Genomic DNA, 14,883 nt, shown 5'->3' with positions numbered 1-14,883 from the left:
GATGGCTTCCACTCAAGGGGTGGTGCGTTGGGACGGAACAACAGTGCTGCTTGAAGAGCCCCACATTCTTTATGCGGATGCCACATTACTTCCTGAAGGCAGGCATTGTCCCTGTTCTGACCCAACTCACTGGAACCTTTTCCTGCACTATATCCCTACCCTAACAAGCCGGTTTCTTTCCCTGACTTACTACTCTTTCAGGCACTCCCCAATGATGTAGGTATCCTATTTACTAAGGTCCCAAACCAAGATGGTCACCAGAATTTGCAGTGTCCGATCAGCCAGCAGGTCCTTCTGAGACACCAATAGAGACACCCACAGAGTCCTTGAAGGGACATTTTCCAGTGCCACCTATTGGACGGAGAAAAACCTACACACTGGTCTAAAAGTATAGGCCTCATTAAATTATGACAAAACTGATTTAATATGGTGACCCTTTTATCCTTCCTCTGAATTCTTACATTTGTTGCTTTTAAACTGCTCTTAAGAAAGAGAATTAGGGGGGGGGGGGGACTTGTGGGTCTACGTATGCTCTATGATGTGCGTAGCTGGGTTGTGGCAGGGGGTGTGCCTTTCACCTACTGTACATACAAAGGAGTCCCTCTTTTCCTTCTCAGAAAGTTGACCAAATCATCTTCTTTGAGGACAATTAAACTTATACTCTCCTTAGTTGTTCTCAGAGAAGGAGACAGGTTTTATTTTGTTGAACCCCAGATGGGAAGAGGCTACAGCTGGGGATATGTGACTGGAGAGTTTTTCCTGAAGCAGAAAAAAGCGCATATGCAGGTTTAACCACTTAAGCCCCGGACCATTTTGCAAAGACCAGGCCACTTTTTGCGATTCGGCACTGCGTCACTTTAACTGACAATTGCGCGGTTGTGCAGCGTGACTCCCAAACAAAATTGATGTCCTTTTTTCCCCACAAATAGATCTTTCTTTTGGTGGTATTTGTTCACCTTTTGCATTTTTTTTTTTGCACTATAAACAAAAATATAGCGCTAATATTTTTTACTTTTTGCTATACAAAATATATCCAAAAATATATAAAAAAAACTTTTTTTTTTCTCAGTTTAGGCCGATACGTATTCTTCTACATATTTTTGGTAAAAAAAAATCGCAATAAGCGTATATTGATTGGTTTGCGCAAAAGTTACAACGTTTATAAAATAGGGGATAGAATTATGGCCTTTTTTATTATTATTTTTTTTTTACTAGTAATGGCGGCGATCTGTGATTTTTATCGTGACTGCAACATTACGGCAGACACATCAGACACTTTTGACACATTTTTGGGACCATTGTCATTTTTACAGCGATCAGTGCTATAAAAATGCACTGATTACTGTGAAAATGACACTGACAGTGAAGGGGTTAACCACTAGGTGGCGCTGAAGGGGTTAAGTGTGCCCTAGGGAGTGCTTCTAACTGTAGGGGGATGGGCTTTGTGTGACACGACATTGATCACAGCTTCCGAGCTCTGATCACTGTCCTGTCACTAGGAAGACTGGGGAAATGCTTGTTTACATCAGCATTTCCCCATTCTTCCTCACCGTGGCACGATCGCGGGTATGCCCGCGGACATCCACTCTGCGGGACCCACATTCAGAGTCACGGATCTTGCGGCGGGCGTCCACAATGCCGCTTCTTAAAGGGGACGTATATATATATGTCCTTTTGCCTGCCCGTGCCATGCTGCAGATGTATATCTACGTGCGGCGGTCGGCAAGCAGTTAATCCAGGATGTTCACTCAGGTGATCACGGGGATACTTGCCATAGTCCAGGACTTAAAAATATAAAAAAATAAAAGTAATCTTTTTTCTATAATAAATAAAAATTAAATATAAAAAAAAAAAAAGTATTTCAGCCAGGTCTGGGGTGACAAAAAAGGCCTACAGTTATGGCATTTGAATTAAACAATATTTTTTTTTATAAATGACACAGTGGAGAGTGCATCATCTAGTGCAGCTGTGCATAGAAACCAATCTGCTTTCATTTCTTTTTGTTACGTAATTGAACAAGCTGAGGTTAGACGCTGATTGGCTATCATGCACAGCTGCCCCAGATTTTGCACTCTCTGGTTTTAGTAAATCAAACCCAATGTATATTTTATTCTTACCTTTTCTTTCCTTTCCTAATTTTTTTTTTTATTATTTATTTGAAATGTGCCTCTGGACTTGCTAGTACATTTAGTTCAGTGGTTTTATTTAGTTCAGAAGAGTTTGTTCCTGACACGGATCTGCAGCTTGGCTGCAAATTGGTCTCCTCTATTCCCAAAGATCAACAGGAATGTTGGTACATGTAGGTCCATTCATGGCTTAGGGCTAGGTTCACACATTTGTGGAATGGATGCGTTTTGAACAGCATCCAATTCGCATGACATGTGAAAGAACATTGCTTTCTATTGTGCTTGTTCACATATGTCCGATGCAGCCGGAGTGTGGATTCAGTGCGAATTAAAAAAACAGTCCTGTTAGTTTTTTGAGCAGTGCTGTCCGGCTCAGGTGCGAATTCAGACCCATTGGGGCAGATTCACATACAATTGTTTTAGAGATACGCTACGCCACCGTATCTTACCTGGCGTGAATTCGAATCCAGGAAGAATTCGCGCCGTAAGTTACGGCGGCGTAGTGTTTTTCTGGCGGCGTATTTGAAATTGGGCGGGTTGGGGGCAGGTTTCATTTAAATGAAGCGCGTCCCGCGCCGAATGAAATGCGCATGCGTCGTTCCTAAATTTCCCGCCGTGCATTGCGCTAAATGACGTCGCAACAACGTCATTTTTTTAACTTAGAAGTGACTTGCGTCCATCCCTATTCACGGACGACTTACGCAAAAAAAAAAAATTTAAATTTCGACGCGGGAACGACGGCCATACTTTAACATGGCAAGTCTATCTATACGCCACAAAATAGCAGCTTTAACTATACGCCGGAAAAAGCCGACTACAGACGACCGCGCGTACGTTCGTGGATCGTCGGAAAAAGCTAATTTGCATACCAGACGCAGAAAACTATGCAAACTCCACCCAGCGGACGCCAAAGTATTGCATCTGCGATCCGAAGGCGTACGAAACCGTACGCCTGTCGGATCTTACCCAGATGCCGTCGTATCTTGGTTTGAGGATTCAAACTAAAGATACGACGCGGGAAATTTGAAAGTACGCCGGCGTATCAGTAGATACGCCGGCGTACTTGCTCTGTGAATCTGCCCCATTGACTTTTATGGGAGCGACTCTAAATCGCACATGTCATTTAGGCTTGGTTCACACTGGAAACGGCCGCGGATCGCACAGGAACGCTGTGCGTCCCTATTCTACATTATGAGGGACAAATCAGGGATGAATCTTTGCCTGAATTCAGTCCTGAAACTGAGCCAAAGACGCACAGCGCTTCTGTGCAGTGCGCTCTATAGAGACCGGCTCCGTAGAGACAGTCATATTCTCCTGTGAAGAGAAAGGGGGCGCTACAGGTAATAAAATACCTTGATAAACAAAAGTGTATCCAGACAGGTTATTAAATAATTAGTAATCAGCAAACAGTAATTCATCATACATGGTGAAAAAATGAATAATAATAATGTCCATCATAGTGCAAACTCCCAATTGGGAGATATAATAAACCAATAATGTGCAAAAAAAAGTGAGAGAGCCGACACATTCCGTGCACAGGTGAGAGGCACCCCCCCTCCGCTCAACAACTTTAATGCGCACCCACCCCGCTCAACAACTTTAATGCCCCCCCCGCTCAACAACTTCAATTCACCCCCCCCACGCTACAAATTTAATGCGTACCCCCCCCCCCCCCCACGCTCAACAACTATTACCCCCCCCCCCTCGCTCAACATCTTCGACCCCCCCCCCCCAATTCTCGGCTCCAGGGGGCCCCTTCAACACTCAAGCCCAGGGGCCCTCACCACCCTAAGTCCTGCCCTGCCCATGATCTATTGATCGCTGGTGTAATGCTTTACAGGCTTTAAAAAGATAAATAATAAATGCACATTTTTTTACCGTCAAAAAAATTTGCATTTATTTTTTCTAAAAAGTGAACTTATGCTTTAACTTGTAAGGTTCTGCTATTGCCTGCTATCCCACAAGACTTGTATTCAAAACTGGTTACCCACCTGATGTTGATTCAATTAGCTACACACCGAAAGGCTATTTAAGCTTGGCTCATTGCCTCAGGCTCCGCCTGAGAAACATCCAGTGTTCCCTAGCAGAGAAGTGGTCTAGTATTGTCTCTGCTTGCTAGCAGAGAAGATTCTTAGTGGAGACAATTATTAGTGTACCCCTGGTGCTTCAAGAGAATATGCATTGTGACCCTGGCTTCCTGAGAAGATTGCTAATGACTCCTAGCATTCTATGATATTTTTAGTGTTACTATAGCTAGATCCTCCTTGTTTCTAGCGTTTCTTTTCCAGCATCACCCAGTGCCTTCCAGTATGATCTCTGTACCCCCCAGTGTCTTCAAGCCGGTTCCCAGTAGGGTTTCATGGCTCCCAACTGTCCCTGATTTGGAGGAATGTCCCTCTGTCCCCCTCATTTTGGTCTGGTCTATATAGTTGTATATAAAATGCACTTTTTATCATTCAAAACGTGTTTCCCAGTGCTAAACCTTTCATCCAATTTCTAAATTGCTGCATTTGTAAATTTTAAAAGCCAATATAAAGAAATAGTAGTGGTTAAAAAAAAAGCCCTTGTGGATTTAATAAACTTTTTTTTTTTTCATTTTTATTCTCCTTTAAGGGTGTGTGGCAGGGGGCTTGTCCTATGCCTACATACATCCATCTGCCCGCTCTGCTCCTGCCTGTTTGTAGGCTGGCGGCGGTATTGGCGCGAAAATGCGCTGAGATAATTGGCTGCGTGGCGGGTGGGCTGTGCAGAGGCTGTGCAGGAGTCATACTCATGGCTCAGATTCGGATCTTCTCAAGGATTTACGGAAATGCGCAGTTCTGACCCGAGCTGATCCGCCACCATTTTTACTGGCACTTTTCCTATACCACAGACTTTTACGGACAGGGAAAAAGTGCCTTGTTTTTACGAGCTGCCCGTAAATCTCCGAGCGGTTGGCAACAAACACTGCCTTAGTATGTATGAATGTCAGGGACCTTATATTGTAAGCTCCTTAATGGCAGGGACTGATGTGAATGTACAATGTATAAAGAGATACATAAATTGACAGCATTATATACAGGGCCGCCATCAGGAATTATGGGGCCCCTTACACAGCTTCAGGCCTGGGCCCTTCTGGAGCAGAGAACTGGGGGGGGGGGGGGTGGTGCCGCCTGAAATTGAGAACCGGGGGGCTGCCGCCTGACATTGAGAACCGGGGGGGGCTGCCGCAAAATAAGAAGCGGGGGGCCCTTTACAAAAAAAAGAAATAAAGAAAAATATATATAAAAAAAAAGGGGGTAGCCATCCGGGGCCCTGGGGACCTCTGGACCCTTTAATAAAAAGAAAAAAAATATATATATATAATTTTTTTTTTAAAAAGGGGGGTTGCCATCTGGGGCCATCTATCTATATATATATATATATACAAATTATTATTTTTTTTATAAAAAGAAATTACAAAAAAAGGGGGTTGCCATCCGGGACCTCTTGGCCCTTTAATAATAATAAAAAAAAGAAACCTCTGGGCCCTTTAATAAAAAATAAATTAAAAAAATATATATAAAAATAAACATTTATAAAAAAAAGGGGGTTGCCATCCAGGGCCCTGGGGACCTCTGGGCCCTTAAATAAAAATAAAATAAAACATTTATAAAAAAAAGGGGGTTTGCCACATGGGGCCCTGGGGACCTCTGAGCCCTTTAATAATAATAATAATAATAATAATAATAATAAAAAAAATATATATATATATATATGAAATAAAAGAAATAAAAAAATATATAAAAAATAAATAAAAAAAAAGGGGGTTGCCATCCGGGCCCCTGTGGACCTCCGGGCCCCTTACAGGTGTACTGCCTGTACCCCCCATGATGGCGGCCCTGATTATATAAGTACCTGTAGGAATAATAATATGCAAATCTTGACTTTTCTTGTAAAAGTCAGCTTTGAGTTCTATGGGGCACCATTGACTAGTAGGATAGAAAATGTTATGAGATTGTTCCTAGTAGATAAATTACACTTGCTGCTAGTGGGGGTGGGGTCTGATCATGGGTGAATACCCAACTGTCTTCTAAGGTCTATAGGCAGCATAAGGATTAAAACAGATGGGCAAATATCTCCCTGGGAACAACGCAGTAAGATATCTACACACTTAAATAAGTTGCATTTGTTTTAAGACCTACCCCTTTCTCTGATCAGTAAGGTATAGATTACACATGTGGGTGTCAATTCCACTTCTCTGAAAATAAATCAGATTGTTTTTCAAATGAGTCTTTGACAGGCAGTGAGGAGGTAATGTGTCACCACCATGTCACAATCACATACATTGCACACGGTTTTGGGGTGGTTGCAGCATGACCACATTCACTTGAAGTAGCAATAAAGGGAGGCCCGGAACGGAAAAAGACAAAGGAACAAGTAGTGAAGGGTCGGGCATGTCAAGGTGGAAAGGAGAGTCAACAAAAGGGTTAAGTTGTTAAGAATGGAAGGGGAGGATTCAGAAGTAAAGTGCTGGATGGGGGGAGGAGCTGTACAAAAGGTGGAGGCGGGAACTTACGGCAACATTTTCAGTTGGTGAGGGAGACAGGAGGAAGCCGTTTACCCACCCACCCTCCCAGTTTGTCTTTGTGTGTTTTGTTTGTTTTCTTTTATTTCAGGTTCAATGTATTTCGGATTGTCATAGCAGCGGTGTAACGTCGGTGTCTTTGATGGTGGCAGAAAAGAGATGTAATGGAAGTGGTGGGGGGCTCATCCGTGGTATGGGCCCCTCTGGGGTATTTCAGTGGAACAGTGTCTTCTGGAATACAGTATTGGTTGCACTGCGGAAAAGGGGTTGTCTCTGAGCTGGATACGGCTGGAGGCCTGGTATGGTAAAAAGGTCCCGCAGTGTGGTGGTGGAAATGTGAAGTTCGGGGTGCCATCAAAGACCAACAGGCTGTGTGTTTAAAAGTGTCGTTACAAAAGGTTATTTGGAAATTATTAAAATATTTTGGTTAATAAAAAGGTTGTTATGGCCATTTATACTCCAAACTCTTGTCTGGTCCTATCATTGGATGGGGGTATGGTAATGTGAGTGTGGGGTTTAAGGGGTGGTAAAAAAATTGGAGATAGCTTGACTACTATCTCGACTACACTGGTCATGTCAACCAAACATGACAGGGGATTAATTCTTGCTGTGACTCCCCTACTTTCTGCCTTTGCATCTTTAGCTGGAGTGGTTAAGGGGTGGTAAAATGTGGCTCAATGGCTTGTTTCTACCACTCCCCACACGGCAAGTGTAAGCAAGCCCTAAAATATGACTTGCCAACAAACTGTGAAATATTTTTTATTTTTGAAAACATCATACCCTAATAACCCAAATTTACTACAAAAAAACAATCTTAGTACACATGTATTGATGTTTAACTAGTCCCATTGGTTGGATATTTGTTCGGTTAGCCCTGCCCTTATAAAACAAACCTTTTTTCTTTATCCAAGCTGGGTTAATTCAAAGAAAAAAAAAACCCTTCCCAATAGGTTACACCTATTAATTTGTATTACTGAGCTCATTTGCCCAGTGTTAAAATACCCATTAAAGAAACGACGTGTAATCTTTATACTGTATGCCTGTAGGCTCCAAAACCTGGCCCGTGCACAATTCACACTTTGTTTCTGAGTTTCGGTCAGAATTATATACAGGTGGTTTCCTTTGTTCATGGGTGTTTGAGCCAAAATTTGTGATAAGATGTTTTCTTTCTAGGTGTAGAAGAGCGAGTTCCCATATTCTTCTTCTCTGTGGTTTTGCTAATAACTGTCCAGTGAAAATAACACAATAAGGTTTATTTACTAAAACGGGACAATAAAAATTCTGGTGCAGCTCTGTATGGTAGCCAGTTTCTAACTTTCGCTTGTTCAATTAACCAGTCGCCACAGTCATACTGCGGCAAGGTGGCTCGGCTGCGCCAATCGCTTGACCAGTATAGATCAGATGTCCCCAAACCTTCTTGCTGTCTGCCCGACCACTCGTACTCACCCCACCTCTTAACGTTACTTAAATTAACGAGACCACACATGAAATGGAGTACAAATGGCCATAGCAGCCTTTTATTAACAAAATAATTCAAATTAACATTCTTTGTTTTCATATGCTGATATGTTAAACTAAACAGTTACTGAGCCTGTTGGTCTTTGACGGCAACCCAAAATTAAATATATGTTCTGCTTCTACACTGCTGGACCTTTTACATGCTTTTCCAGCAGTAAAACACAAGCTCAGAGACAGCCATATTCCAGCTAAACCGTGTTAACTGGAATCCACCAGAGGGGCACATACCGCCGATGAGTCCCCAACACTTCCATCTTGTAAGTATTTTCTTACACCATCAAAGACCAACCACCACCAACGCCCTTGAGGGCCCCTCAACACCCGCAATGCACGCTAAATCCCATCCTGTAGCCCCAGGGACCATAAATCTATACCCACTGCAGATAAGTGGACACCATCCCCCCTGAGGTACAACCTGGTATCTGACTCCAATTCCATATGGCGGATGACCATGCCCCATTCTGAATAAACACCACTTTATTGACCTGGATACGGGTCTTGTTGAGCCTTGCCGCCGACCTCGCCAGGCACCAAGCTGTCCAAGCCACAATGTTGGACCATGTAAACGGCGCTGTTGCCGTATTGCGTTCCACGCTGGAACACATACAGCGACCACGCAATGACATCATCGCCCCGGCGCCGCGTGTGTTTCAGCTTGGAACGCAGAAGTGCCAAGCGCAATCAGCGATGTATTCAGCACACATGCCTCTCTGGTATAAACTGCGTGTATTACACACGCCGTCCTATTATTGTCAGCTGTAGCCGGCCATGCTACAAACTAACAACAGCATCAAACCCCAAGCTGCAGACCCTGCCTTCACTGGATCCATGCTGCCATTGCTGGGGACAGCCTAAAAGATATCTTCCTGCAGGACACCCTACACCATGGGTATTCTAACTACGGCCCTCCAGTTGTTCAGGAACTACAATACCCATCATGCCTAGTCATGTCTGTGAATGTCAGTGTGTTACAATGCCTCATGGGATGTGTAGTTCCGCAACAGCTGGAGGGCCGTAGTTTGAGGATCCCTGCCCTACACTATGGAATCCCAGTCCTGCTGAGCTCATACTCTGCAAACGCATAAGTAGCAATTACTTCCACTGTACTGCTCTACAATTACCTGCCTCATATATTGCTCCTATGCAGTACTATATTTAAATCTGGCTTACTGAGAACTAACATACTACTTGGGATTGTCTGCTGTGTTCTCAGTTGCTTGCTGTGAAGTATCTTAAAGGAACATATACCTTCTAATTAGCTGTGCTATTATTGCCTCTCTTACGCAACTATCAGTTGCCCACACTATTCCTATTTACTACGTGCTTGACATAACTAATTACTTGTTTATGGGCCCATGCCCCAAGTTACTGAATGTTAACCTTCTATGCTAATGAATGCAGATATTCATACCTGTATCCTTAGTGGCCTAATGCATTTCCTTATGTTAAAGTGATATGATGTAGAGAACCCCCAAACTCCTGTGTTCAGATTGGAGTGACGCATGGGGTCCGGTACTGATAATCACTTGCATACAGAAGTGCATTGGAATCTTTATGTGCATTATAATCTTTTAACGCTAAGGATTGGACGCATGTTGTAATACATCCTCCCTTAGTAGCTCAACGCATTCCTTTGTGAGAGAGAGAGAGATGATGTAGAGAACCCCAAAAACTCCTGTGTTCTGATTGGAGTGACACCTGGGGTCCAATACTGAATTCTCACATAACATAGAGAGGTGCATTGAAATCTTTTGCTAACCGCAGTTGTGGTTCACTCATGTTCACCTTAATTTGTGACAGACCACAAGACCAGCCTTTCAGGAAAGGCTGTGCGAAGCCACAGGAAATCGAAGTTGACATCCATAATGAGCTCCCTACTGGAATGTACCCCCAGATTGTTCCCGCCAACAAGGAGTACCAGAATGTCAGGTGGCCTGTCAAGGCATGCAAAATGATGCACCTCAGGCACAACCCTGCTCCACATTATCCCCAGCACCCCCAACCAACGAACACATGTCACCTGTCTAGAAATACCCAGCTGCCTGCCATCCGGCCTAATGTCAGCCCTCCTGGCCCCTCAAAACACATATCAATGGCCCATGATCCAGACGAGGCTCAGCTGCACTCCATCTGAAAGAAAAGAACAAAACCCTGGAATAACACAAGACAACCACGCATACTCGCCCAACATAAAAAAACCCACATCGAAACATGCATCTGATACTCCCCCCCCCCCCCCATCATCGGCTAATCAGCTAACAAATGTAGGCGAATGTAGGAATGGATTCTCCTGGCGTCCCATCTACCAATTCGCTTAACAGCTGCCTCCTCCAGCCCACACCAAGCGGCCCCCACGCAAAGGAAATCATCCAAATTATTAATTTCAACCCGATATATCACAAACCACCCATTCAACAAAGGAACAGAATTTTATGAAAAGAGTGCAGTAAATGGAGCAGCCAATGGCTAAGCAGCGATCCACGTAAAATTTGTCCTGCCAACAGCACCCAAGCAGGTGGAAACCTTCCAGATGGACTGGGAGCAAACGAAAAGCGGTTTCAATGTCAGATTTTGCCATCAGAGCCCCTTTTCCCTAGCGGTGAACCCAGCCAACTGCCATGTCAAAAGAAGCGCAAGACACCATACACGCATCCGGATCTATGGCATTGTTGACAGAACCTCCTTTCAGGAAAGACAGGTGGTGGATAAGGCAAAACTTGCGTGGCTACTTCTTAGGCACCACCCGTGAAGGCGAAATCCCCAAATCCGGCGAAAGGCTTAACCGAGAAAGGCCCGCCCATGCAACCCAGTGCCACTTCCTTAGCCAATTTCTCAGAGACCACCCCAGGATGTTGCAATGCAGAACGCAAATTCTGCGCCATAGGCGGTATGGCAGCCAAGGAACATGGGATTCGAAAATCCTCCAAGAATTCCGCCCCTATAGCTGCGCAGTGTCCCGGTCCGGATATCTATTTAGAAAAGGTTGCATTCATTCCCCCCTCACCGGCGTCATCCCTCTTGTTTTGCAAACTCTCTGGCGTGGCCCTTGCCTTTTTTAAAGCAGCAGAACACGGGATGAGAACCTCCGCAACCAGAGCACTCATGTTTAAAACGGCATGATCCCCCAAACTTACATGATCCCTCGTACTGCCAACAGAAACCCCCTTTGTTAGTGTTCCGTTTGTCTGGAGGAGGCTGTACCACTGGCCCCTCCTGGAAAAAACTGGTTTGGGCCCCGCACTGAGGACAAAAGCCTTATCCAGAGGCTAATGTCCTTGTGGTCCCAGCAGAGGGACAGACGGATGGCCCTACGCTCCCTAAAACTGCTCGTCGTACTGTAGCCAAACAGATCCCCCATAGAATCTGATGGAATCCATGTAACAAAAGAGCGCTTAACAGTGTTCTGGGTTCTTCTCCCCAATGACACTTGCCATAATGGAAAACGCCTGCAGCTAGTTAGCGAAAGACCACAGAATCAATCTGTACCGCCGCTTCTCCTCATCCTCCTTAGTGCCATTGGGCTTGAGCCTGTCTAGATTAAATTTCTCTAGAGGTAGTAAGGAGAAGATCTCTACATACTCACCCTTGCAAATCTTTTCTCTGACTTTCTATTTTAAATGTGCCCCTAAAGGCCCCTCAAAGCACATGTAAACCTTGCATTTTGCTGCATCGGTAATCTGTACAGCATCTGGTTTTCCCGTGACATCCTGCAACGATCCGACCTTCTCTCCTGACACCGCAAATACAGCTTTCGGGGCCGGGGGTGATACTGCAAGCCCTGTGAATGCAGGGGCAACCACCTGTGGGGCTTGTACCCCTTTTCCCCTCTGCAAATCATTGCACTAAATCCCACAGGACCCCCAGTAAATCTCACAGCTGTGCATTTGTCCTGGAAGTGGCAGGTGGAATATCTGACCCTTGTGGGTCGGCCGGCCGCCAGACCCCCCCAAAGCCTGTGGCATGGCTCTGGTAGCCACTGAATCACTCCCACCCCCAACAAGCTACCCAATGCAGCATCAAAAGAACTGGTACTTATCAGGCTGACCAAGGGTGCCCCCAACAGTCGCTGCTTCTGAATCCACTGGTGCAGGACGGCTCCGCAATGACTCCTCTTCTGAGCATGACAGCTCACCCTCTGACTGCTCTCCCGGAGACTGTTGTCCCGCAGCTGCTGGTTTATAATATGACCAGCTATTGGTTCTGGTGAGTAGTGTTGCTCACGAATATTCGCATTGCGAATATTCGACTCGAATATAGCATATTCGAGAAATCGCGCTATATTTCGAATTTCGCGGTGAATATTCGCAATTCCGAATATTCGCATTTTTTCAATTTGATTTTTAAAACAGATCACATCCTATCGACGTCTAAAAGCATTGCTGGTATGATTAGAGACCCTGGGCCGAGTAGCTAAGCTGAGGCGATCCTTTTATGTTGCCAAATTGAAAAAAAAAAAATTGCGATTTTTCGCTATTGCGAATGCGAAAATGATTGCGAATTTTCGATAACTGTGGTAGGAGAACTCTGATTGTCTCTGATGCAAAAGGGGGGGGCTTTGTGTATGTGTATGTTATGAATATTTGTATGTTTGATATTATTATTTTTTGTAAGAAGGAAAAAATTGCGCATACCTTAAAAAAGGGGAGAATACAGCAGCAACTCAAAAATGTTATACAACATAAATTAATACAAGACAGAAAATGGAGTCGCTCTACAAGAATAAAAAATATGTCTAGTGACAAGACATGTGGGCAAATTATAAAATAAGCAAGCGCAAATAACTTGTGAAATACACAGTGAAACAAATATATAAAGAAATATAGTCCCAATAATAGAAAAATAATCTTTCATAAAAATGTCTTTGATATGTGAAGTGAAAAAAAGTCCAAAGCATGCAGCATGAACGTGTTCAATCTTCAAGGTGTTTGATTGACAAATGGCTGTGACAGATGGATAGAGTAAAGAATCACCACCAATGCAAAACACTTTTTATTTTCTATTGTAAAATATCAAGAATATTCTGAGCCAATCAGAGTGCTCCTTCCGCATTTGCCGAATATTCGCAATTATTTTGTATTGTAAAATATCAAGAATATTCTGAGCCAATCAGAGTGCTCCTTCTGCATTTGCCGAATATTCGCAATTATTTTGTATTGTAAAATATCAAGAATATTCTGAGCCAATCAGAGTGCTCCTTCCGCATTTGCCGAATATTCGCAATTATTTTGTATTGTAAAATATCACGAATATTCTGAGCCAATCAGAGTGCTCCTACAGCATTTCTCGAAATTGCGCAATAAATATCGCATTCGCATGTTGCGATATTTCGATAAAATATCACGAATATTCTGAGCCAATCAGAGCGCTCCTCCAGCATTTCTCGAAATTGCGCAATAAATATCGCATTCGCATGTTGCGATATTTCGATAAAATATCACGAATATTCTGAGCCAATCAGAGTGCTCCTACCGCAGTTATCAAAAAATCGCAATTATTTTCGCATTCGCAATAGCGAAAAATCGCAATCATTTACTTTCGATAAAATATCACGAATATTCGAATTTAGCGAATATATCTCGAATATTCGAATATATATTCGAGATATATCGCGAAATCGAATATGGCATATTCTGCTCAACACTACTGGTGAGTCAGTTTGGTACGGCAGGTGGAGGATCCCATTCGGGTGCTACAGTCAGTTTTATCAGCACACACGTTTCCCTGCATGACACTGGTGCTGATTGATGCTTGAAGAAGTGCCTTTATATATAATTTTATTGATTATTGACTTCTTTTGCTCATGTACTATACATTTTTTTTGGAGCACATTATTTATGGACTTTTTTTTTTGGGGGATTCATATGTGGTTTATCCACAAGCACTTTGCACTTTAATGTTTTGTATATACATCAATTGTCTCACTAGAAGTTTTATGAATAATTGATTGTAGATTATATATTTTTGAATAGATTTTCTCACTAGAAGATAACATAGGACATTTTATTAATTTGATCAGCACTGCTTTTTACAATTTTTAACACTATTTTTTGGTCCTGCCATTAATTAGAGCAGCTGCGATCCACAGGCCGCCAATCATTTTTTTTTTTTACTGTTCCATTTTAGAAGTCTATGGCGCTATATTGCACTTTGTTTTTAAAGGGGATACTAGTGAGTGTCCTGTAGAAGAGTGATACATTGAGTCTGCTGCCAGATCAAGCAAAGGACTTATCTTCCCACACAGCCATAGTGTGGTTGAAGTAAATTATGCAGTATTATATACTCTATATGTAGCGCCTGGCTACTTTCATAGCACGTGCTCTTGTAAATTTAGAAGGGGGTCAGAGAGTTAATTAACTCTGATCAGGTTTATTTGGCTAAATTTAGGGCCTCTGTTCCTGCTCTGGCTGTATTGTGTAGAAAAAAGGTTTGGGAACAACTGCGCTAAGGTAAATAATTGGGATTAATAAGCAGCAATTAGATTGTGTATAAACAAAGAAATAACGGAAAAAGGAATAATTGCGCTAAACCCAAACGTGCACTAGAGATTAAACTAATAACCAAGTGTATGTGTAAAACCACTGTGTCCGTGTCTAACACACAAACTCAGTGGAATCAGGGGGCCGGATGGCCTCTCTGCTAGCAATAATATATATGAACCAAGTGGTCAATAACATAAATGATGGTGAACCATAA

The sequence above is a fragment of the Rana temporaria genome, chromosome 10, assembly GCF_905171775.1.
Source record: "Rana temporaria chromosome 10, aRanTem1.1, whole genome shotgun sequence".
Classification (NCBI taxonomy): domain Eukaryota; kingdom Metazoa; phylum Chordata; class Amphibia; order Anura; family Ranidae; genus Rana; species Rana temporaria.
This window is presented reverse-complemented; position numbering follows the sequence as displayed.